This window comes from Diceros bicornis, chromosome 15 (assembly GCF_020826845.1).
Source record: "Diceros bicornis minor isolate mBicDic1 chromosome 15, mDicBic1.mat.cur, whole genome shotgun sequence".
NCBI lineage: Eukaryota > Metazoa > Chordata > Mammalia > Perissodactyla > Rhinocerotidae > Diceros > Diceros bicornis.
In genome coordinates, this window is record NC_080754.1 from 55,212,536 (window position 1) to 55,239,583 (window position 27,048).

The window sequence follows — 27,048 nt, forward strand, 5'->3', positions numbered from 1 at the left end:
GTTCATCAGGAAGTTTTCACTATTATAAATAACACTGAAATGTACTTTTGCACATAAAATATGATTCTGCAATTAGGTTATGCTATTAATTAAGTTGACATGTGGTTCGATTACTACAAAGGTACAACTTTTTAAATATAATCTTTTTTAAAAATTATAACCAGATAGTAATACTTGCGTGAAGAGCATAGTTTTAAAATAATTTTCCCATGTTACATATCAAGTGTTTGCAATTTTACCTATTGTAATAAATGTCAAAGTTTTATACTTGTCTCGGTTTGTATTATTTCCTTAGGATTTATTTCCAGAAAGAGAATAATTGTGTTATAAGGTATAAATATTCTTTATGTGAGATACTATTTCCAAACTGCCTTCCAAAATATTTGGAACAATTTAAATTCCTGTAAGAGATGAAGAAGAGAGCCCATTTCACAACAATCTTTCCATTAACAAAGATTAATCTAATATAGACTTATTTAATAGATCAAAACATGGCAACTAATTATTTTAATTCATGAACTTTAAAAAACATTTGATGCAGATCTTTGAATAAGAATATAACCAATGAATCTTAATTTCTTAAGCAACCAATGGAGGCATAACACTTCCTTGCCTCGTTATATATATATATTATATATTTTAGAATTAAAGGAGTTAATATAAGCAAAGCATCTCTATCACAGTGAGTGGGACATGATAAGAGTTCAATAAATGCAAATCCCTTTTACTTTTTCTTTCTTTTTTTTTTGTCTTTGTTTTTAAACCAAGTTACAATTACTCAAGGACACGCAAACTCGTCTCCTCCAGGAGAACACACACAAACACACACATGCATCTAAAGATCAGGGCTTGGTGAAGGTGAATTGCTTTTGCCTCATTTTTTTGAACATAATCTCTCTTCTCAGGTAAACTACCGTGTACACAGTGCTTAATTTCATGTAATAGTATTTGCAGTATCTTTTTAAAGGCTTGGATTTCTAAGGGAAGGGACAATGCTAGTTTGGGGGATATTTGTATAGTTCATGGTTTTTTATTAATGCCAACCTAAAAGACATGTAAGCATTTTCATGTCTTGTAGACAGTTTTAAGAAAGAAAGACGTTCATAACAAAACACCATATTTATATACTTAGAAAGGACAGTATTTCTTGTTTAATTGTCTTATAAAGTGGATTTTCCTTAAGCATTTCCATAGTCTTTCCAAAAATAGTCTAATATCTTCCTACAGAAGTTGTTAATTGGGTAATTTGATTAGTAAATTGGTTAGAAATAAAAATTCTATTATACATTTGTGGCATAATGATTGACTAATTTTCTTCAGTAACTATTGTTTATTTCTTGCCTCATTGCACACCAATGATGTCTTCTTTTAGAGGCCTAACAGAGAATTTCTAATTCTATCTTTTTGCCAGGAGGACAGTCTAGGATAAATTAGGACAGTCTAGGATAAAGTTCATATATTTTGATTCCAGAAAGAGGCGCTCTCTGTACACAAATTATGGAACTGGTAAAGTACCCTATTTTGGGACACTCCAAGAAAACAGTAAATTGATATTCGGTGCTTAGAATTACTATAGTTGACATCTGCAGTCTGTCCAAATCTTGGAAATCCATTAATTTTGGTTTAACTGCAAATGAGGAAAAACGAGGTAACATTACTATTGATGTTTATGTTATATGAGTACCACCACCATACCCAATACTAGGTGTCTTACAAGTGCTTTTGCGTAAGTTCATTCATAGTCTTCCGTTTTGCTTTCTTCAACAGGAGGCCCTCAACTGTCTATGGGGTCAGTGTCATGTGTGAAAACACTGAGACCTGAGGGAAGCCACAACGGCCTGGTCAGCATGCCACAATTGTTCAGTGTTTTGTTGGAAGTAGAGGACTGTGGGGAGGCCTAATGGCTGCTCCTCAACTCTGTTATGGCATTTGGCACCTGGATCCTAAAGGAACACCATAGTCCCTCATAAGTACAGTTTCCCTCAACTGCTGACTTTAATCCTTCTCTGTGTGGAGAATTAAAATCAAGTATCATTTTGGCCAAGTGGGAGAGAAGATACCAAGTCCCTCCAATGTCCTTGTCCCTTCTTTTTCTCCGTTAGCAATCATACCTTCCTCTTTATTCTTCAAAGCACATACTGCTCACAATTGGCTTAACATTTGCACATAAAAGCAGGAAGAGGTCACTTCTACAAACAACTAAACTCATATTTACACTTTGGGCTTTTCTAGAAAATTAAGCTACAAAAATATGTCAGGGATTCCAAATTCACTCTTAACTAAATTTACTTTTGGGTTCAGTCATAAATGAACATGTCTAGACTCCTGAAGTCCCTCATATTTTCCTTCATGAACTCTTGCTTATGTTCTAGGAAGATGGAATGCAAAAATAATGAGCAATTTTTCCGTTAAATATTCATTGGATATGAATAATAAATATCAACATTGATGGCTGTAGTAACTTGGCGCTGGACACTTTACCAGAGGAAGGAAGTCGTTTGACAATGATTTATTTCAGCACTGAAGTGATAATGCTAGCTTTGGTGCAGATATCAGCAAAGGAACCTGAAAATTGGTGTTTGTCACATTGTAGTCTAAAGAAGTATTAGAGTAAACATGAGATATCGCTCTACATTCAAAGATGATGAAATATTGGTAAAGTAGAAGAAAAATACTTTAAAATTTTGCAAATATTGATGGATGCTGAATTCACGTGATTTCATTCATTTTGCTGTAGTTATGTTCTTACTACCATGGTGAAATAGCAAAGTTAGACTAAGATACCAAAAGAGCAAGAAAACAATTTCCTAATGCTAAGTGTTTTCTCATTTATTTTAAAACACTTTAGTAAAAGCACTGTTATACAGATGGATGTGAGTTTTAACCTATGCCTTTGGAACAGGCTGTTGCCCTAATAAGAAATACAACTCCAAGTAGTTTGAAGTCCATGTACCAGAGGCAGCAAACACAGTTTAGCTATCTGTGTTATTAGCATAATGAGTGTCAAAATTACACTATTATTAATGAAATTTGTGGTATTGGCTAGAAATATTTTAGAGTCATTCTCTTAAAGATCTAAAGACCTCTTCAGGAGGCGGAGTCAAGATGGCGGCGTAAGCAGACTCGGAACTCTCCTCCTCCCGTGGACACAGCCAATTTACAACTACTCGTGGAAAAATTACCCCTGAGACAGAAGTGAAAACTGGATAAGAGGAACTCCTGCAACAACGGACAATCCTAACTGAGGTGGAAGAGGCAGAGACTCCATTCTGGAGAGGAAAAACACCGCCTTCACAAGCCGTCCGCTTCATGGCCGCGGGGAGCAGCTCACAGGTACGCAGCCTCCCTGGACGCGCGGGGCCCACAGCCGGGGAGCGCCCCCGCTGTGGGCATTTTGTGGACCCAGCACAATCGAGACCAGCAGCATAATATCTGACTTTGCCTGCTGCTAAAACATTGGGGAGAACCCCCAGAAAACTCGGTTCACAAAGAAACTAAAACCGGCTCTTAAAGGGCCCACGCACAAACTCACCCGTTTCAGAAAGCATCCTAAAATCACCAGAAAGAAAGGTGCACAGTGCTGTGATGAAAAGAGACTCACCTAATAGGCCCTGAGTGCATCTCGGTGAGGGGTGAGACCTGTCCGGGGACTGGGACATTGGCGGCAGCAATTGTTGTGGCCTGGTGTGGGCGTGCTGACACAGACGCCATTGGAGTTCTCCCTGAGGCCTGCTAGCCCAGGGTCTGCCCCACCCGCTAGAGCACCGATTTAATCCAGCTCAGCCAGGGCAGGCAGCCCACCCTAGAGACTGGCCCCACCCAACAACAAGCCCTCAGGCAACTTGTGTTCCTGCATAGATTGGTGACTGGATTCTCTGCAGCCTGGCAACTGAGCCGACTTGAGAGGGGCAGGGTGTGCACAAGGAGTGGGTGGAGAGTGTGGGGCAGTGGCAGAGTCTGTGGGGCTCCCGCCGTGGAGAGACTGGGTCCACTTGGGGAGGTCGGGGTGCTCACATGGGGCAGGACTGTGTTGACTGTGTGTGTGGATCTGTGGGCTGCAGGGCTTGTCAGCTGCAGAAGACTGGTGCTTCTCAAAGACCCACATAGGGGGTTTACCCCACCTTCCAAACCCTGAAACGATTGGGTGCTCCTGTGCCTGAGGCCAGCCCCACCCAGCTGCAATCCTGAGAGAGCTGACAAGAGACCTAAAGCCTAGAGGCTTACAGCAATTGTAAGGCCCTGAGCCTAACAACCTGCCACGCTGGGGCCTACTCACTTAAAAGAAATACTGCAACACAAATGTGGTATTAGAAATTGCAGCTAGCTGTGCTGGGGCTCCCCACACCTGATAAAGAGACTGAAGGGCCCACAACAACTACAAGCAGCTGAGCGTTACAACAGCTGGCCAGGAGCATAACTTGGCCTCCCTGGGTGCCTACAGGGAGAGCAAACAGGCCACAACAGAAGGACATATGTAGCCCACATAGGGGTCACCCCTGGAACATTGAGAACTGAGGGAAGCATACTGGAAGCCTCCTAAGGCATCACTTACATAAGGTCACCTATCCAAGAGCAGGAGACGTAGCTGACCTACCTAATACATAGACACAAGCACAGGGAAAGAGGCAAAATGAGGAGGCAAAAGAATACATTCCAAGTAAGGGAACAAGACAAAACCCCAGAAAAGGAACTAAGTGAAACAGAAATGAGCAACCTACATGACAGAGAGTTCAAACTAAGTGTGTTCAGGATGCTCACTGATCTGGGGAGAAGAATAGATGAACTCAGTGAGAATGTCAACAAAGAAATGGAAGATATAAAAAAGAACCAATCAGAATGAAGAATACAATACTGGAAATGAAAAATTCACTAGAGAGACTCAAAAGCAGAGTAGAGGATACAGAAGAACGGATCTGTGAGCTGGATGAAAGACTAGAAGAAATTACCCAAGCTGAACAGGCAAAAGAGAAAAGAATTAAAAAGAGTGAGGACAGTCTAAGGGACCTCTGGGACAACATCAAGCGCGCTAACATCCGTGTTATAGGTGTCCCGGAAGGAGAAGAGCGAGACAAGGGGGCAGAGAATCTATTTCAAGAAATAATAGATGAAAACTTCCCTAAGCTAAGGAAGAAAACAGACATCCAGGTACAGGAAGCACAGAGAGCCCCAAACAAGATAAACCCAAAGAGGCCCACACCAAGACACATCATAATCAAAATGTCCAGAATTAAAGATAAAGACAGAATCCTAAAAGCCGCAAGAGAATGTCAAGTTACATACAAAGGAAACCCCATAAGGCTATCAGCCGACTTCTCAGCAGAAACCTTAGAGGCTAGAAGAGAATGGCATGATATATTTAAAGTGCTAAAAGGAAAAAACTTACAGCCAAGAATACTCTACCCAGCAAGGTTATCATTCAAAATGGAAGGAGAGATCAAAATTTTCCCAGATAAGCAAAAATTAAAGGAGTTTGTCACCAAGAAACCAGTGCTACAAGAAATGCTAAAGGGACTGATTTAAGGGGAAAAGAGAAGACCACAAATAGGAAAAATTATCTATTTCCATGATTAGAACGTAATGGATACAAATACACAAAAAAGAGGTTAGATATGATATCAAAAACATAAAAGGAGGGAGGAGGGGAGTTAAGAGTACAGCTTTTAGAAAGAGGTCAAACTAAAGGGAGCATCAATTCTGTATAGAAGAAGAAAGGAACAGAGAAGGACTACTAAAACACTGAGAAAAAAAAAAAAGTTAAAAAATGGCAGTAAGTACATACTTATCATCAATAGCTACTTTAAATGTCAATGGACTAAATGCTCCAATTAAAAGGCATAGGGTGGCTGACTGGATAAAAAAACAAGACCCATGTATATGCTGCATACAAGAGACACACTTCAGACCTCAAGACACTCACAAACTGAAAGTGAAGGGATGGAAAAAGATACTCCACGCAAATGGCAATGAAAAGAAAGCTGAGGTAGCAGTACTCATATCAGACAAAATAGACTTTAAAACAAAAACTGTAGAAAGAGACAAAGAAGGGCATTACATAATGATCAAGGGAACAATCCAACAAGAGGATAAAAAACTTGTAAATATCTACGCACCTAATGTAGGTGCACCTAAATATATAAAGCAATTATTAACAGACATAAAAACAGAAATAGACAGTAACACAATAATAGTAGGGGACTTTAACACTCCCCTTACACCAACAGATAGATCATCCAAACAGAAGATCAATAAGGAAACATTGGCCTTAAACAACACACTAGAACAGATGGACCTAGTAGATATATACAGAGCATTCCATCCAAAAACCGCAGAATACACGTTCTTTTCAAATGCACATGGAACATTCTCCAGGATTGATCACATATTAGGCCACAAAACAAGTCTCCATAAATTTAAGAAGATTGAAGTAATACCAAGCATCTTTTCTGACCACAACGGTATGAAACTAGAAATCAACTATAGCAAGAAAATCAGAAAAGCCACAAATACGTGGAGATTAAACAAAATGCTACTGAACAATGACTGGGTTAATGAAGAAATCAAAGAAGAAATCAAAAAATACCTGGAGACAAATGAAAATGAAAATACGACATGCCAGAATTTATGGGATACAGCAGAAGTGGTTCTAAGAGGGAAGTTTATAGCGATACAGGCCTATCTCAACAAACAAGAAAAATCTCAAATAAACAATCTAACAACGCACCTAAAAGCACTGGAAAAAGAAGAACAAACCAAGCCCAAAATCACTAGAAGAAGGGAAATAACAAAAATCAGAGCAGAAATAAATGAAATAGAGACCAAAAAAACAATAGAAAAAATTAATAAAACCAAGAGCTGGTTCTTTGAAAAGGTCAACAAAATTGACAAATCTTTAGCTAGACTCACCAAGAAAAAAAGAGAGAAGGCACAAATAAGTAAAATCAGAAATGAAAGAGGAGAGGTTACAACAGACACCTCAGAAATACAAAAGATTATAAGAGAATACTATGAAAAGCTATATGCCAACCAATTCGACAATCTGGAAGAAATGGATAAATTCTTAGAATCTTACAACCTTCCAAAACTGGATCAAGAAGAAGTAGAGAATTTGAATAGACCAATCACCAGTAAGGAGATCGAAACAGTAATTACAAACCTCCCCAAAAATAAAAGTCCAGGACCAGATGGCTTCCCTGGTGAATTCTACCAAACATTCAAAGAAGACTTAATACCTATCCTTCTCAAACTCTTCCAAAAAATGAGGAGGGGGGGCAGCTCCCTAACTCATTCTACGAAGCTGACATTACCCTGATACCAAAACCAGACAAGGACAACACACACAAAAAAAATTACAGGCCAATATCACTGATGAACATCGATGCAAAAATCCTCAACAAAATACTAGCAAATCGCATACAACAATATGTTAAAAAGATTATACACCAGCATCTAGTGGGATTTATTCCAGGTATGCAGGGATGGTTTAACATTCGCAAATCAATCAACATAATACACCGCATTAATAAAATGAAGAAGAAAACTCACATGATCATCTCAATAGATGCAGAGAAAGCATTTGACAAGATACAGCATCCATTTATGATAAAAACTCTGAATAAAATGGGTATAAAAGGAAAGTATCTCAACATAATAAAGACCGTACATGAGAAACCCACAGCTAATATCATCCTCAATGGTGAAAAACTGAAAGCCATCCCTCTAAGAACAGGAACCAGACAAGGATGCCCACTGTCACCACTCCTATTTGACATAGTACTGGAAGTCCTAGCCAGAGCAATGAGGCAAGAGAAAGAAATAAAAGGGATCCAAATTGGAAAGGAACAAGGGAAACTGTCACTATTTGCAGATGACATGATTTTATATATAGAAAACCCTAAAGAATCCACCAGAAAACTTTTAGAAGTAATAAACGAATATGGTAAAGTTGCAGGATACAAAATCAACATACAAAAATCAGTTGCATTTCTGTACACTAACAACGAAGTAGCAGAAAGAGAAATTAAGAATACCATCCCATTTACAATTGCAACAAAAATAATAAAATACCTAGGAATAAACTTAACCAAAGAGGTGAAAGATCTGTACACCGAAAACTATAAAACATTTCTGAAAGAAATTGAAGAAGACACAACGAAATGGAAAGATATTCCGTGCTCTTGGATTGGAAGAATTAACATAGTTAAGATGTCCATACTTCCTAAAGCCATCTATAGATTCAATGCAATCCCTATCAAAGTTCCAGCAACATTTTTCACAGAAATAGAACAAAGAATCCTAAAATTTATATGGAACAACAAAAGACCCCAAATAGCTAAAGGAATCCTGAGAAAAAAGAACAAAGCTGGAGGTATCACACTCCCTGATTTCAAAATATACTACAAAGCTATAGTAACCAAAACAGCATGGTACTGGCACAAAAACAGACACACAGATCAACGAAATAGAATCGAAATCCCAGAAATAAACCTACACATCTATGGACAGCTAATCTTTGACAAAGGAGCCAAGAACATACAATGGGGAAAAGAAAGTCTCTTCAACAAATGGTGTTGGAAAAACTGGATAGCCATATGCAAAAAATGAAAGTAGACCCTTACCTTACACCATAAACAAAAATTAACTCCAAATGGATTAAAGACTTGAATGTAAGACCTGAAACTGTGAAACTTCTAGAAGAAAACATTGGCAGTACGCTCTTCGACATCGGTCTTAGCAACATCTTTTCAAACACCACATCTGACTGGGCAAGAGAAACAATAGAAAAAATAAACAAATGGGACTACATCAAACTAAAAAGCTTCTGCACAGCAAAGGAAACCATCAACAAAACTAAAAGACAACCTAACAATTGGGAAAAGATATTTGCAAACCATACTTCTGATAAGGGCTTAATCTCCAAAATATATAAAGAACTCATGCATCTCAACAACAAAAAAACTACCAACCCAATTAAAAAATGGGCAAAAGACCTGAACAGACATTTCTCCAAAGAAGATATACAGATGGCCAACAGACACATGAAAAGGTGTTCAAAATCACTAACTATCAGGGAAATGCAAATCAAAACTACAATGAGATATCACCTGACGCCCGTCAGAATGGCTATAATTAACAAGACAGGAAACAACATGTGTTGGAGAGGATGTGGAGAGAAGGGAACTCTCATACACTGCTGGTGGGCGTGCAAACTGGTGCAGCCACTATGGAAAACAGTATGGAGATTCCTCAAAAAATCAAGAATAGAACTACCATATGATCCAGCTATTCCACTGTTGGGTATTTATCCAAAGAACTTGAAAACACCAATTTGTAAAGGTACATGCACCCCTGTGTTCTTTGCAGCGTTACTCACAATAGCCAAGACTTGGAAGCAACCTAAGTGCCCATCAAGAGACGAATGGATAAAGAAGCTATGGTATATATACACAATGGAATACTACTCAGCCATAAGAAACGATGAAATCCAGCCATTTGTGACAACATGGATGGACATTGAGGGTATAATGCAAAATGAAATAAGTCAGAGGGAGAAGGTCAAATACCGTATGATTTCCTTCATTAAGTAGCAGATAATAACAACAGTAAACAAACACATAGGGACAGAGATTGTATTGGTGGTTACCAGAGGGGAAGGGGGGAGGGAGGAGGGTGAAAGGGATAATTCAGCACATGTGTGTCATGATGGGTTGTAATTAGTATTTTGGTGGTGAACATGGTGTAATCTATACAGAAATAGAAGTACAATGATGTACACCTGAAATTTTTACAATGTCATAAACCAATGTTACTGCAATAAACAAAAAAAACATAAATTTTGATTTCTAAAAAAAATAAAAAATAAAAATAAATAAAATAAATAAATAAATAAATAAAGACCTCTTCAATGCTTTTCTATCCAGAATGATACTTCTGGTGCTCTAGTTATGTACCAATATCGTGTTGGCCCCAAATATGCCCTTCTCTGACTTGCTGGAGCTAGAAGTCTGCAAACTATATTTCCCAAACTCCTCTGCTAGGTTTTTGTTTTCCATGGTCTATGTTTCTCTTTTCTTTTTTTTTTTTATTGTGGTAACATGGTATAAATTTCAGGTGTATATCATTTCTGCATAGATTACATCATGTTCACCACCCAAATACTATTTACAATCCATCACCCCACACATGTGCCTAATCAACACTTTCGCCCTCCTCCCTCCCCCCATCCCCTCTGGTAACCACCAATTCAATCTCCGTCTCTATGTGTTTGTTTGTTGTTTAGGTTTTGCCATAAGGAAGTATTGTTTTTGGAAGATGGGGTTGTCAAATGATGGGTGGATGAAAAATACTCTTTTTTTCTAGTGAGGAAGTTTAGGCCTGAGCTAACATCTATTGCCAATCCTCCTCTTTTTGTTGAGGAAGATTGGCCCTGAGCTCACATCTGTGCCCATTTTCCTCTATTTTATATGTGGGATGCCTGCCACAGCATGGTTTGCTAAGTGGTGTGTAGGTCTGCACCTGGGATCTGAAACCGCGAACCCCAGGCTGCCAAAGTGCGGTGCATGAACTTAACCACTATGCCACTGGGCTGGCCCCAAGATGCTCTTTTTTTTTTATTGAGGTCATGTTGGTTCATAGCATTATGTAAATTTTGCCCTCTCCCCACCTCATTCCCCTCTGGCAACCACCAATCTGTTCTCCACATCTATGTGTTTATCTTCCACATATGAGTGAAGTCATACGGTGATTGTCTTTCTCCATCTGACTTATTTCACTTAGGGTAGCACCCTCAAGGTCCGACCAAGTTGTTGCAAATAGCATGATTTTGTCTTTTTTTTGTGGCTGAGTAGTATTCCATTGTGTGTATATATATATATATATAGACCACATCTTCTTTACCCATTCATCTGTTTATGGGCACTTAGGTTGCTTCCAAGTTAGCTATTGTGAACATTGCTGCAATGAAAGTAGTGTTGTTTACATCTTTCAAATTAGTGTTTTCATATTCTTTTGATAAATATGCAGAAGTGGAATAGCTGGATCATATGGTGCTTCTATTTTTAATTTTTTGAGAAATGTCCATACCGTTTTCCATAGTGGCTGCACCAGTTTACATTCCCACCAGTAGTGTATGAGGGTTCCCTTTTCTCCACCCCATCAGAATGAAAGATATTCTTTCTCTCTCTTTTTCTTTGCATCTTTGTAGCATCTCTGGAAGTGTGTGTATCCTTACATTGCTCCTAACATTGGCTTCAAGGTCCCTCTTCTAGTCCTAGCACCAACCAAAGAGCACTCTCAGTGGTTCAGGAGTAAGTAAACCCCAGAGCTGTGGCACTCCTTCCTCTGTTTTGTTTTAACCCAGCCTCTGTTGTGATAACTGCTGGTAGCGGCTTTTTATGATTACTTAAATTTGTGAATAACCCATTCTTCTGTTTTCCTATGTAGTTCACTCTGTATTCCTTCTGCTGTCCTACCATCTGTAATATATATAACCCATTTCTTAGATTAAATTCCTTCTGTTTTTGTGACTATACATTAACTGATAGACTAGGTTTGTATCCTTGATGGACCTATCATGACATTGATTCTGGAGTGGATTATACTTGACTCCAGCTAGATGTTTAGCTAAATCCTAGCACTAATAGGTAGTTGCAGGTGTCTCAAATCTTTTTGGAAAATGATGTTAGCACCTGTGATGATTAATTTTATGTGTCACTTGACTAGACTATAGTGCCAAGTTGCTTGCTCAAATACTAGTCTAAATGGTACTGTAAGGATATTTTGTAGATGTGACTAACATTTACAATCAGTTGACTTTAGGTAAAGGACATTATATTCAACAATGTGGGTGGACCTCATCCAATAGTTGAAGGCCTTAAGAGCAAAAACAGGTTTCCTGGAAAAGAAGGAATTCTATTTCAAGACAGTATAGAAACCCTGTCTGAGTTTCTAGCCTGCTGGATTTCCCTATAGATTTTGGACTTGCCAGCTCCCATGAGTGCATGAGCCAATTACTCTGTGTATGTTTATACAGACTCACTTATTCTCTCTAGAGAGAGAGAGAGAATGCGAGAGAGAGATCTCTCCTATTGATTATTGTTTCTCTTTCTCTGGAGAACCCTGACTAATACAGCACCTATGATTTCATCAAGCTAACAATGTTGAGTTTTATTCCTACCTGATAATAAACGAAGTCTACTTTTATAATAGTTTGTATTAAAATTTACTTTCACTGTCATTTGGTGGTAAGGTAGTAAGTATAGGAAACCTATAGTCCTCACTTCTAAGTATTGGAGTATACTGATACTCATTTTAAAAAAAACAAAAAATAATACTAAAAAATTGGATGTCCAAATTTGTTTATGTTCATTCAAAACACATTATTTTGCATAACATCTCAATACTACTTGAACTGGGACCAAACATAAATATCTACATTTATCTACTTTCAGTGCTACAAAATACTGAACGCCAACCAATTTGTCATCTGGATTTACTGTATTCACTATATGTCCAGAATAATAGAAGGACATGAGGTAAGTATTATTCAGATGTATCCATAATGTTTCCTTGTTATCATCAAAGGAGTATTTTTTCCAAATATGAAAAAGAAAAATGAATATATGTTAATTTCTTAAATAAATCTATATTGTGGTCAACATTATTAAATATCACAAGAAACGATAACAAAAAAAAAGCAGGAAAAAAAAAATCCTACCCAAAAAGACTACAGTTGTTAAGTTGCATATGAAGAAATAGAAATTAAGTAAACACTAGTGATATAACATAAAGTTAGAAGTAACCTTTGATAAGTTGTCTTTAAGAGTATGTAAAATGTCCAAAAGCAGGCAAAAAAGAAAATCAAGTATAATATTCCTGCCACAAGTGTGAAAATAATTGGTGGAAATATGTCAAAGACACAGATTACGCTCCGTGCTCCTTTCAGACAGGTAAAGATGATAACTTACAACCCATGGAGCACACACAGAGCCAGAGGCACAGCAGCACCCAGTGGAACATCAATGCTGAAAACGCAGAGACTGCTACTCACCCAAGTATCCCCAATGCCTAGGCTTGGCACAGAACTGGTGTTCAATAAGTCCTTGATAAATTAGTAAATGCACGAGTGAAGGAGGAGAAGTTAACCAGGTAAAGAATGGTGGTGGAGAAGGGTACTCCAGGTAGAGAGGACAGGAGAGAGCTTGGTGTCGTTGATGATGGAAAGAAAGCCAGTGGGCCTGGAAAGCAGAGGCAGAATGAGAATGGCGCCAGAGAGGGCTGGGAGCAGGGCAAGAGCAAGACACAGCAGAATCCTGAGGATAGGATTAAAGATTCTGGATTCTACCTACAGCAGAAAATGATTGATGGGTTTTGAGCCCGGGAATGATAAGATCTATTTGTGTTTTAAGGTATTCCTCATCCAACTGCTAGGTGGAAAAATGCTGGGGTAGAGAGATACTGAAGAATGTAAGATAGAACAGATGGAAAGATATAGGAGTATTACTGACTGAAGACATTGGCTTGGATCGGAGTTGATTAATTTCTGAAAACCCATACACATCCACACCCCACGTATACAGAAACACATACACACAAGAAAATCTTGGAAATTTGAAGGAGAAAAATTAACAGAAACGAACACGGTCTGGGAATTACAAGAGCTGAATTCTGGTCCTTACTCAGCGTTTATTAGTCATATGACCTTGCAAATGTAAACTAAACTATCTTTGGAAAGAAAGATGAGAATTAGATGAACTTTAAGGTCTCTTCTAGTTCTACTACTGGAGACAATTTAATTTCTGAAGGAAGATATTGTTGAGCCTAAAATTTAAAAAGGTCTACAGGGAAATATGCCACTAACACAAAGATTTTCGTGGTAATAAAGAATAGAGGTCTGTTTTCAGAACATTATAAGCAAAGTTGAGCTTTAAGACATGCAGTGGTTTCCTAATTTATAGGTCAGAGAAAAGTGATTTGAAAGCAAAAAAGAGTAAAAACTATACACTTGAAATTTTTATAAAAGCTCCCCTAAGTAAATTTTGAATTAAAAAGGAATAAATTGCATTTGTATTCAGAGAATAAGAACACACAACAATTCATATAAAAAAATATATGAAGTGCACCCAAAATAGTGGCGATGATAGAAAACAAAGTCAGGATAGATAGATATGTACATTATGATCTTTTTTTAAGGGAGAATTGCATTATATTGCACTATATGCTTGCTCTCCATGCAGATCAATTTAACTAGAAAAAATAGAATATGTATGCATTGGTGATGAGCAAACTGTGGAACATTTTGAAATTTGTTACTGATTAGCATCTGTCTTTTAACCTATTTACCGCCAAAAGCCTTAATTAAAGGAGGCCCCCTCAGCTGTAATTCTTATAAATAAGGCCTCATTCTATTTGCTTTCTGGGATTCTCCTTTTCCACAATCTGTCAAGAGAATATTGCAGCCCCATCGCAATCTGGTACATCACTGACAATCTTCTTTTTCAATTTCATGTAGAAAATTACTCTTAGGTACAGCTGATACAATTCTTCAGAAAGGTAGATGGTGGTTGAGTGAAAATTAAAATTTTAAATTTCAGTACCTGAGAAAGGAAAAAGCAGCTTCTGACATCTGGGAGCTGCCCTGGTGATCACAGATAATGCATGTGTAATGCATGTATTCTCCTGTTGAACATAAGAAACATCGCAGAACTCCAGAACACTAATATCAGAGAAGCAACTGTGACTATGATGGAGCAAGACTATCGTAAGACCACTCCCAGAGGGGAACTGAAGTGTCCTCACTGAGGACACAGAACATGGTCCAAACCACAAAATTCACGAAATGACTAACGTGAGTGGCTCCTGCTACTTTATCATAAAAACTTTAGCCCTTCTTCTGACTTTTTGATTAAAATTTGGAATTATCTCCAATTCCTAATCGCATCCAACATGTATGAAACCCCATTTTTGTAAATGCTCATGAAAATTATCTAACACAAGCACAAATCTCATAATAATTCCTCTTACTGAGACACCTTACGTTTCCCCATGATGTACAGTCTCCCCCTTGCAGTGATGCACTAATCCCAATTTTGTCTCACTATAAGTATGTCCCTTGTGGTTTTTGAGAGAAGTGGAGGTTTCACCAAGATTCAGCTAAAGCTTTCACTGCCACAGATGAAGACTAATAATAGCATGCATATCTGGCAATCACTGTGGGTTGACCCAGATGAGGCCACCACGCCTGTAGTTGGATGGTAAGCTCATGCTGAATGGAGCACCAACATTTTGCTGAGGCCATTCATTGTTGGATTTATTTTGTTTTGTTTGTTTGCCAAGAAATAATATCCTCTGTGAATTTTGGTTATCTGATTAGATTTCTATTGTTTATTAACGATTTTTTTCTAGTCTTTTAACTTCTGTTCCTATGGTTTATTTATCTTTCGTCTTGAATGTTTTTTGTTTTGTTTTGCTTTTTAATCTGCACTGGGAAAAGATGAGAAAATAGGTAGAGGTTTGATCAGCTTCCTTGAACCGGCCCTGGGGTTGAGAAGTTCATAAATTCTCCTCAGACCAGAGTCTGGAAAAAATTGTCCTCTGCTCTCGGTTTGAAACTTTGCAAAGAACTATTTTCTTGGTCTTGTCTTTATGTTTCTGAGACTTTGTTTAGTTTTATCTGCTCAGAATCAGAAGCTTTGTCAATTGGCCTTTGATCAGGTTCCAGAGATACAAGGTTGCAGAAGCATCATCCTTATAGATATTTCAGTTCTTATGTTGCCTTAGTATAAAATGTGACTCTTCTAGGCCAAACACCTCTTTCTTTATGTTTCTTTAATGTCAAATTGTATGTTTATTTCTCAAATTGGCACAATTTCACGAGGACAATTTGAAGTTGCAGTGACCACTTTTTGGAATTTTGAGGTGAACAGAATTGTTCTACTGAGAGGTGCTTAGAACAAACAGGGGACAATAGCTTTGAAAGAGGAAAAAAATGTTTTGCTTAGCATATGAGATGTTCCATTCATGTTTCTACTTTGGAAATTAATGAGTATTTTTTTAATCATATAGGTTGTTAAATTTTTCAAGGGCCCTACTTATTATTTCAATCACATTTTCTCTTTTTTTGTGTATACGTGTCAAAATGCCATTTACTACATCTAAACTTTCTGCCTTCTCCCAGCAGAGGAAAGAACATTAGCGATCTTTTAGTGATAATTTCATTTGTGTCTGAAGTTTTCGCCATCTCATTTCATTTTCTTTGTTTTGCTTTCTCTTGCCTTCTTTTTCCTCACTTTTGAAATTTTAAAAATTGATGAGAAAAAATTGTATATTTATGTGCACACTCTAGGAATATTTAATCTAGAAATGCAGTAAAATGTCTAAAAAAGAAAGAATAGTAATTAAATTTTTTTGTTTTTATGACTTTGATAAGTATATTTGCATAATAGCCTTCATTTGTACAGTTACTAGGTACAAAGAAAAGGTTACAAAACAGAAGAGATTTGGAATGATTTTAAAGGGTCTTTAAAATTTAGTTTACCATTTAAAAATGTCAACACAATATTTAACTTGTACCAGATCAAGATTAAATATCTCATGAATTAAGATTAAACTTCCTGAATTTCCTGCATTGGGTTTATAAGTTAAGTAAATTATCAGGTATCTATAACTTGTTAAAAATTGTGTATTAAAAATGTATAATATATAAATATATAGCCAGCCCTGGTGGCCTAGTGGTTAAGATTCAGCACTCTCACCATCACAACCTTGGTTCATTTCCCAATCAGGAACCACACCACCAATCTATTGGTTGTCATACGGTGGCGGCTGCATGTTGCTGGAAGCTGTACCACTGCTATTTCCAATACCAGTAGGATCACCCATGGTGCACAGGTTTCAGCGAGCTTCCAGACTAAGACAGAACAGGAAGAAGGACCTGGCCACCCACTTCTGAAAACATTGGCCATGAAAACCTTATGAATAGCCGCAGAGCATTGTCTGATATAGCACTGGAAGGTGAGAGGATGGCACAAAAAGACCGGGCAGCATTCTGCTCTGCTGTACATGGGGTCGCTAGGAGTCAGAATCAACTCCACTGCTTTGACAATAACAAATATAAATATATAATAAAATGAAATCCATAACAATAATATATTTAATATATAAAAATTAAAAGTTATTTGTATATATACATATATATGTGAAAAAACTAAATGGAATGGTGACAACCAATATCATTTTAAAGAGTTTATTTCATTTCATACTATCCTTAGCCAAAATTACTGTGTTGACCAATGTATAAGCTTTATGTACCAGGGTAATTCCTAAGTAGAAATAGACACTAAACATTCGTTACTAAACATAATTGTAATTTACCTTATTTATTTGAATAACTAAAATTAAGAAAACATGCGAAGACCTTTTGTGATATTATATGTACGTATTTCTTTTTTTGTTACCTCAAATCTGTTAATATAATGTAAAATTAGTTCATATGGAGAAAAATAATAGCTAAGTAGTTTTCAATCTAGATCGATTTTTATTTTGTTTTTCTTTTGTGTGCTTTTTTTTCTCATGTTGGTAAAAGCAGAAAATCATTAATTCGGTTAACCACTATTTGGTTTAAATTATTATTTAAAGTAGTTGATTAGGGCCGGCCCCATGGCTTAGCGGTTAAGTGCACGCGGTCCACTGCTGGTGGCCCAGGTTCGGATCCCAGGCGTGCACCGACGCACTGCTTCTCCAGCCATGCTGAGGCCGCGTCCCACATACAGCAACTGGAAGGATGTGCGACTACGACATACAACTATCTACTGGGGCTTTGGGGAACAATAAATAAATAAATAAAATTATTAAAGTAGTTGATTAATATAAATGAATAACCAAGCTAAGCAAAATAATTACAGAGAAGTATGAATATATATAAAATATAATGCGTGTGATTTTCTTATATATTAAGAAAGTTCTTATAGTTTATCAAGGGAACAAATTTAATGATACATACGTCGTTTTATTTAATATATTGGTAGTCAATTATATTTTACAACTTTAGTTAAAAGCTTTACATTTATTGCCTATTTTTATGTTACATATCTCTGTATGCCTTGATACAGCTATATAAATGTATATTAATGATTAATGTAAATTTTTTCATGAATAATACATGAAATAAGTTAGAATTGTATCTCTTTTATTTTCTGTAGAATGGCTGTTATTTTCTCCCCGTATGTAGAGCTTCCTTTTTGTCACCAAAATATTCTGTTAAATCTTTCTTTTGACATATTGTTAAATAAAACTTTGAAACATTTCTTACTTTTCAATGTTAAGTTCCTAACGGTCATTTTTGTTTATTACTGAATGTTATTACAATGGTGTCTATAAACACTTTCTTTTCTTTAAGTGTGTATGCCATGTCCTGTCTTGTCTAAAAAATATTTTTAACTTTACATTTCTCAAATTCAGATCCCAAACTTTGAACAATACATATATTTTCTGCCTATATCATCTATGGTTTTCATAAAATGGTCATTAGGTAACACAAAGATTTCTCCACTCATCTCATAAGAAAAAGGATAATTAGATTTGTCTAGAAATCTCAAAATTGTAATTACTTGCAAAATATATTAATATAAGTACATTTTAATACTTTTTTTTATTAAGATTTTTTCTTTTAGAACAGTTTAAGGTTCTTAGCATTATTCAAGAGAAAAGTACAGAGATTTTTCATATACCCACTTTCCCCCACACATACATTGCTTCCCCCATTATCGACATCCCCCACTGGAGTGGTAGGTGTGCTAAAATTGATAAACCTACATTGACACATCTTAATCACCCGAAGTCCATACTTTACAATAGAGTACGCTCTTAGTGTGGTACATTCTATAAGTTTGAACAAGTAAATAATGATGTATCCATCATTATGGTATCGTATAGAGTATTTTCACTGCCCTAAAAATCCTCTGTGCTCTGCCTATTCATGCCGCCTCTCCACCAACTCCCAACCACTGATCTTTTTACTCTCTCCATAGTTTTGCCTTTTCTCGAATGTCATGTAGTTGGAATCATACAGTATGGAGCCTTTTCAGGTTGGTTTCTTTCATTTAGTAATAAGCATTTAAGATTCCTCCATATCTTTTCATGGCTCGACAGCCCATTTCATTTTAGTGCTAAATGTTTAATTCCATTGGCTGAATGTACCACAGTTTGTTGATGCATTCACGTACTGAAGGACATCTTGGGTGCTTCCAAGTTTTGGCAATTATGAACGAGGTTGCTATAAACACCTGTGTGCAGGTTTTTGTGTGGACATCAGTTTTCAACTCCTTTGAGTAATACCAAGGAGTGCATTTGCTGAATAATATGGTAAAAGTAGATTTAGTTTTGTAAGAAACTGTCAAACTGTCTTCCAAAGGGGTTGTACCATTTTGCATTCCCACCAACAAAGAATGAGAATTCCTGTTGTTCCACTTTCAAAAGCATTTTAATATCTGGTTTGTCATTTGGTGTTGTCAGTGTTCCAGATTTTGGCCATTCTAATAGGTATGTAGTGGTATCTCATTGTTGTTTTAATTTTCATTCCCCTGGTGACATATGAAGTGGAGCATTTTTTATATGCTTTTTTGCCATCTAAATCTTCTTTTATGAAGTTTCTGTTCAGATTTTGGCTTGGTTTATAATTGGGTTTCTCATTTCGCATTGTTGATTTTTAAGTATTCTTTGTATGTTTTGGATAACAGTTTTTTATCAGATGTGTCTTTTGCAAATATTTTCTCCCAGTCTGTAGCCTGTCTTCTCAGTCTCTTGACATTGCCTTTTTTTTTTAATTAATTAATTATTTTTTGTGAGGAAGATCAGCCCTGAGCTAACATCCATGCTAATCCTCCTCTTTTTGCTGAGGAAGACTGGCTCTGAGCTAACATCTATTGCCAATCCTCGTCCATTTTTTCCCCCAAAGCCCCAGTAGATAGTTGTATGTCATAGCTGCACATCCTTCTAGTTGCTGTATGTGGGACGCGGCCTCAGCATGGCCGGAGAAGCGGTGCGTCGGTGAGCGCCTGGGATCCAAACCCGGGCCGCCCGTAGCGGAGCGCAAGCACTTAACCGCTAAGCCACGGGGCCTGCCCTTGAAATTGTCTTTTGCAAAGCAAGAGTGCTTAGGTACTTTTCCAGTTAAAACAGGTACACTTATGATTAAATTCAAAGACTGGTAAATAAAGTCTACGAACAGACTTGTTTCCAAGATTCTGGGTTCACAAAATCCTCATGAAAAGTTCATGAAATGTTTGGGACCCTGATTCTATTACATAGGAATCATCAAAAAGCTATTATTTATTTCAGTCTTTTATTAAATCCAAAAGCCAAGGTATATTCACCTTGTATAAAAATAGCAACAACAAAGCTGCTGAAAGCTTTGGCTGTTTTCACTTGATAATCTCCACTAAACTTAATGATAACTACACGCTCTATAGACACTTCTACTGACAGGAAATACCACTTCTCCATTAGTTGCCTTTCCTCCTATGACACAGTGTTGTCTCCCTTCACATACCACTATCCATTCGTTCAACACACTAAACGTAGCCACACTCGTTCCGAAAACTGAAGAAAGATAAACCAATGATTGCTTAACTCTGTTTGAGTACTATCCACACCATGCACAAACTCTCTAGAAAATCCCATGGATAAACCTTATTTAAATTTGTTTGTTGATGGTTCATGCTTCAAAAGAAAATCTAAAAATTACGAAGAAATTTATGCTATCACTGATGTGAATTTACTATTGAAATATAAAATTATTCTAGAAATTAAATCAGTTTAGTCAATTTGATTCATTGCCCCCACCAAGAACTTCCAGCTGACAAGTGAAAAAAGAGCATATATTTATCCTAATAGTAGGTATGATTATGAGTTAGTTGATGATATTAAAATGCTTTGGAAGCAAATATTTCCTGATGTCTACAGAAACCACCTATAGAATATACAATAAATTAAAGAATTTTTACGTGGTTTGCTATCTAAGGAGATAGCCATAAGAAAATGGATTTTAGAAAAATACTTTTTGAAAATATCCACAAAAGCAGAGATAAACTTACAATGATATTGGACCAAACTTGGTGGGATCATACTAAGCGTAGTTTCCAATGAATGTCCTAATTGCCAGTTATAAAATTCCGGCAAGAATGCAAAGGTAGGGCATGAGCAAGAACCAAACTCTTAAGGCTCACTTCACTACCTCCCAATGCGGCAAAACTATCTTCTGGTTACTGTTGCATCTTCTTAGGATGCTTTGGAGATTTTCCTTGCAGGAAAGCTATGTATTTCTCGTGTTGAGTATTCCTACAGTAAGAGAGACACACTTTTAAGTTAGGCTATTAAATTACACTGTTAATAAAGAACTCCATAAAGTTTTACCAATTACTTAGAAAGTCCACAACCCTTATTACTCAAAAAATTCAGAAACTGTAAAGATAAGGAATTGAATTCTATAATTATAAACATTGAAGGTGAAAGCCTGGCACTTACAAGCCCCAAAGTATTACCTGTGTCCTTGGTGGTAACAAGATCAATTATATTTAGGCCCCACAAGTTTTCCTGAGTTAGTAATAGGCTGTCCCATGAATTGGAGAATTTTGAGATTCTATTCTATTTACTGGACAATACGACTAAATATTGCCAGAGACCCATGTGATACCTTTGGCTTTAGTACAAACACATTTAAATTACATATCCAAAATTATCACCTAAATAGTCCTTGCATGATCTGACACAGAGATTTGGTCTTCTGAATAAGATATCAAGAAAATCTGATCTTGAATGCAGTATAAAAGACCCTATTGGTTATAAATAACAGCTGATTACAACAATAAAACCTCACAATATTTATCCTTTGATTTATGATTTCCAGCTAAAAAGACATAAATAACTTTTTCATTACTGCTGTATGTCAATTCCATTAGGAAACATCAAATTTAGGATTGTTGGAAAATTCACCAAAAACTAACTGTAGAAGTGGACTGCTTTCACCCAAAACAACAGAACAGGTTAATGATTGCAAAAGTGGACAGCTTATGAGCAAAATGAGAGAAAAAGATTAATTTTCTAATGCTTCAGTAGCTTCTTTTTATTCTGTCATTAATCTTGCATATTATTACATTTTGTCATGCTCTTTTAATTAAGAAAAAGTTTTTTCAACGTGCTCTTTCTTATCTTTGTCTTGTTACTTTTAAAGACTCTGATCTTGTGTGATTGCTCAGAATTTAACCAATTGATGTATATGTCATCCCCTACCTAACCCTGCTAACAAAAAATTTAATAGCAGTTCCTTTAAGCATTTCAGGAGATAAACATCTTTTAAAGTTCTCTTCTGATGCTTAACTTTTCCTCACGTAATTAATTCCAAACTTCAGTCTTGTTAATATTGAACTTTGAGCCCATATCAGCAGATATTTGTGCTGAGGAATTATAATCCCACCAGCAAAACCTAGCCCACCACCAGGAATGGAAAGCAGTATTGGGTTTGTCCTTGCTCAGATAGATAGAGTGTTCTCTTTAGGGACATTCCAGTCTCCTTTGCAGGAACTGCTTAACTCCATTCAAAGAATCTTCCCATCTTAAGGAATCAATAATTGATTATCTCCTGATGTGATAAATAATATTATATTCCAAAGATTCTTTGTCCTTCTTATAAGAACATAACTTCTCTGGAAGCCCAATAAACCAGTTTAAACTTGAATTTATTAGCCAAAGTTATTATGGACAAATGCATAACTCTTGATTTCTGTTTTTCTAGCCAAGGGGGAAATTATACTATAGCAAACACTTCTTGCTGCACATATATAAATACTTCAGGTCACATAGTACTAGGCTGTGACTAGGCTAAAAGAAAGGCTTACTGGGTTTTTAGACATGGCACAGCTGGAATTTGGACAGGTTTTTATTGTCTAGGTTTGATAATTCAGGCCTCTACCTTCAAGGCCTATCACAAAGTCTAATAATCATTTGTTGCAGTTGGCTGAAATATCCTGTTCAGTCTTAAATGCCACTGTCATTTCAAATGCACCAAAATGAATAGGAAAGACTAATTCTATTCAAACTACAGACAATGTGCTGTAAACAACCTCCTGATGGGCAAAACCTGGCAATGGTGAAGATCTGGATCAAAGATTAATACCTAAGTCCTCACTTCGTCTACCTTTGGACAAAAGCAGGGAATAAGGAAGAGAAAAGTAACCCTTGACTGTAGGTAGCTGGCTCAGCTCTGACAGTTAAGACTTGGTGTTGCTAGAAGTTGGTCTGATACAACTAAGCTCTGATGATCTCCTGATGAACATAAAAAATTGTACAAAACATAAACATCAGGCAAGGTGACTTGTGCCCATGAAGGAAAAAGAACAAATGTGTAACTACTTCACACACATATCTATCACAGGCAAAAACAAGAACACTGTGCAAACTAAAATTATGGTTAAATACCAGTTTCCTGACTAACATATGTGACTGCTGCATCTTTATTAGTTATAACTTTAACTCTACTTTTTTACTCCCACCTGCTAAATAAAAATTGTTAAATATCCAAATATAAAATCATCCCCACTTTCTGAGAGCATCCAATCCAGAGCAAACTCCTGCTTCACTTGACCCTCCCCCAAACTACTTAAAAGAAGCACATATCATATAATACATTTGTGGATACCATCTTACTGAGAAGCCCCATAGTTACCCATTATATGTGGTCTCACTCACAGCAATGAGCCAAAAAACCCAACTTTATTCAACCACAGGTGTTGTTTAACTACTTGTCTTTGACTGGAGGATATAAACAAATATATAGAAAGAAAGACAATAGGCTTTCTCTTTAGGATGTGACCGACATACTTAATTTTAAAACTAAACTTGTTTTGGGGGCTGGTCCCATGGCCGAGTGGTTAAGGTTCCGTGCTCTCTGCTTCTGCAGCCATTGTTTTCTACCTAACCGTGTAGGAAGAGTTCTCTCCTTTTACATTTAAGCAGTTATTGCTATGACATTGTCTCTCCCTATTTGAATAAAAATTTAATTGCATAAAACTTGTATATATGAGTTGCAGTATATATTTTCATCTTTTAGAAAATCACTATAGCATTTGAAGAAAATTGTTCAGCTAAATGAATTTCTATTTCATATAAAATAGTTATATACCCAGTCATTTGCTGAAGAGTCACATATGGAATTGTTACATAGTTTATGTTTAAAATACTTTTAAAAATATGTTTTTATAAAAATAAAATATTACTGATTATACAACACAATTTAACAGCAAAACAAAAGTGTATTAATAAAACAGGACTGAAATCCTAAATGGAGAGGAATAAAAATAAACAAACCAGTACAAGATACTGCTAAGCAAAATCTGGAAGGTTACAAAAGATGATGATACAAATATTCATTTTTAGTAGGTCAAAAGATGATTCAATTCTATCTTCATCTACAGATTTCAAATTGTGAAAATACAATACTTTTCTCAATGCCTTTTAAATTGTGAGACTGAAAATATATCCAACTTGAATATGTATAATGGTAAGCCTAAAATACCTTATCAAGTGAGATAGATAATTATTCTACATAAAACTAGGGAAATGTTTACATATGAAGAAAAGTGAGATCAAATTAATAAATGTATGAAATCTTCATAAGCAAATATTTTGGGTGGGCAAAGTGCTTTAGAGGAGACAAAATTACTAAAAACTCCCCGGACATCTCAGCTGACTTAAGTCTGTGGGATTTCTGTCTTTGGATTTATTAAGCTACTACAGATGGATAAATAACAGCATATATTTGCTGAAATCATTCTTCAAAGCCTGTCGTCTCCAGGGTGAGGATGTGATATAAAGTGGTTGAGTTTTGTTAAAAAAGGCAAATCATTCGCATCCTTTTAAACAGCAAATATTTTAAATATTAAAACAGATAAAGGAAATATTAATTATAAAATTCTTGAAAACTTTGCTAATTTAAAAGTGGATAAGCACCTTGGGTTTTCCCTTCTGGTGGGTGAATTAGACATAGTTTTCTCTGTTCTTTCCATTTAGTACAACTAGCAGATGTGTACATTATACATAAAACAGACATAAGAAGACTCTGAAGGGCAATGAGAAGAAGGCAGACTGGCTAGGGACTTCAGGATGCAAAGAACAACATGGTAGTGTGTCCCACGAGTTTTCTTTTTGCCTCCTATATCCCCAAAAGCCAACAGGCACAGACAAACCAAGACCCAACAAAAGTTTGGTCTCTCTAGCAAGGGAACCAGGACAAAGACAGCCTAGCAAATCAGAAAACTGTTAGGCAATAACCACTCTATTCCAACCAAACACACACACACACACACACACACACACACACACAATTTAACTGCAGCCTCTCCACTGTCCATGCCAGCAAAGACCAACCAGGGAGTCTAGACTTTTGCCTTCTCCAGGTTGTAACTAGGCATCACAACAAAATTTTCACTAGGGTCAATTAAGGAGTCAAGACTTTCATCCCCACCAGGTAGCAACAAGGTATCCCCTCTCCCCTGCAGATTCAGTGCAGACCTCTGAGGAGCCTGGACTTACATCAGCAGGAAGGAGGTGCTGCTCCCTGTCCTCACTGGGGTGATTGTCAGAAGAGGCGCAGTGGAGTGTATGGACTTTCACCACCACTCCTGGTAGTGAGACCGCTGCCACTTCCCCTCAGTGACATCCAAGAAACTGTCATGGTCAAGAGGAGCCTAAGGAGACATGACTATAAGTGTAATGTGCTATTCTGGGTGGGATACCGGATCAGAAACAGGACCTTAGGTAAAATCTAATGTGATCTGAATAAACTATGGGCTTTAGTTAATAATAATGTATCAATATTGGTTCACTATTTGTAAAAATGTACACACCAACATAAGATATTAGTAACAGGGGAAACTAGCTGTGGGATACATGAGAACTCTCTGTAGTATTTTCTTGATTTTTCCGTAAATCTAAAACTGTTCTAAAAATTGTCTATAAAACACATAAACATGCACACATGTGCATACACACACACACATACACATCTTAAATGAAAAGGCAAGACACAGAGTGGAAGAAAATACCTGCAATACAGATATCCAACATAGGTCCTGTGTACAAGATATATAAAGCCCTATTACAATCAATAAGAAAAAGACAGATGACCGAGTTTTTAAAAAAATGGTCAACAGATATGTTCAAACTCTTAAAACAGAGAGAATAACCAAATGGTAATAAACATAGGAAAGAGTGCTTAATCTTATTAGCCAACAGGTAAATGCAAAACGAATGCACAATATAATATTATCACAATCTCACAGAAAAACATCAAATAAAAGAAATAAGAAATGAAGTGTTGGGGCAGAGGTAAAATAACTAGCACTTTCACACTCTGCTTGTGGGATGATTCATTTGTATAAACACTTTGGCAAACAGTTTAGCATTATCTACTACAGCTGAACAAACGATTATCCCAAGACCCAGTAATTCTACTCCAACAGAAATATAAATGTGTGTGTGTCAGGCATGAACAAATATATTCATAGTAGCACAGTTACTATTATTTCTAGTGTTAGTTCCTTTAACACTAGATTGTACAAATAAATTATAGTACAATCATGTAAAGAAATACTGAAACAGTAATGAGAATGTTCTACAGTGATATATAATAATATGAATGAATTTCACAAACATAAAATTGAGCAAAGAAGTCTGATACAAAAGACTAAATTTCAAAAGCAGGGAACTTGGACTATAAAGAAGCTCGGGGAGGTGGAGCTTTTGGAGCACTGTTAATTTTGTTTCCTGATTAGGGATGTGGTTTCATTGGGAGGTTTGCTTTATGAACATTCATCCAGCTGTGTGTTTATATGTGCACTTTTCTGTATGCATATTATACTTAAAATAAACTTTTTAAAAAATGAAAAAACATGAGTCAGTTCTGTATATACTGACTCAAAATGATTGTGTAATATATTCTGGAGGGAAAGGAAGTTGTAATATAGCATAAACCTATATGTATAATTTTTGAAACCGTAAAAA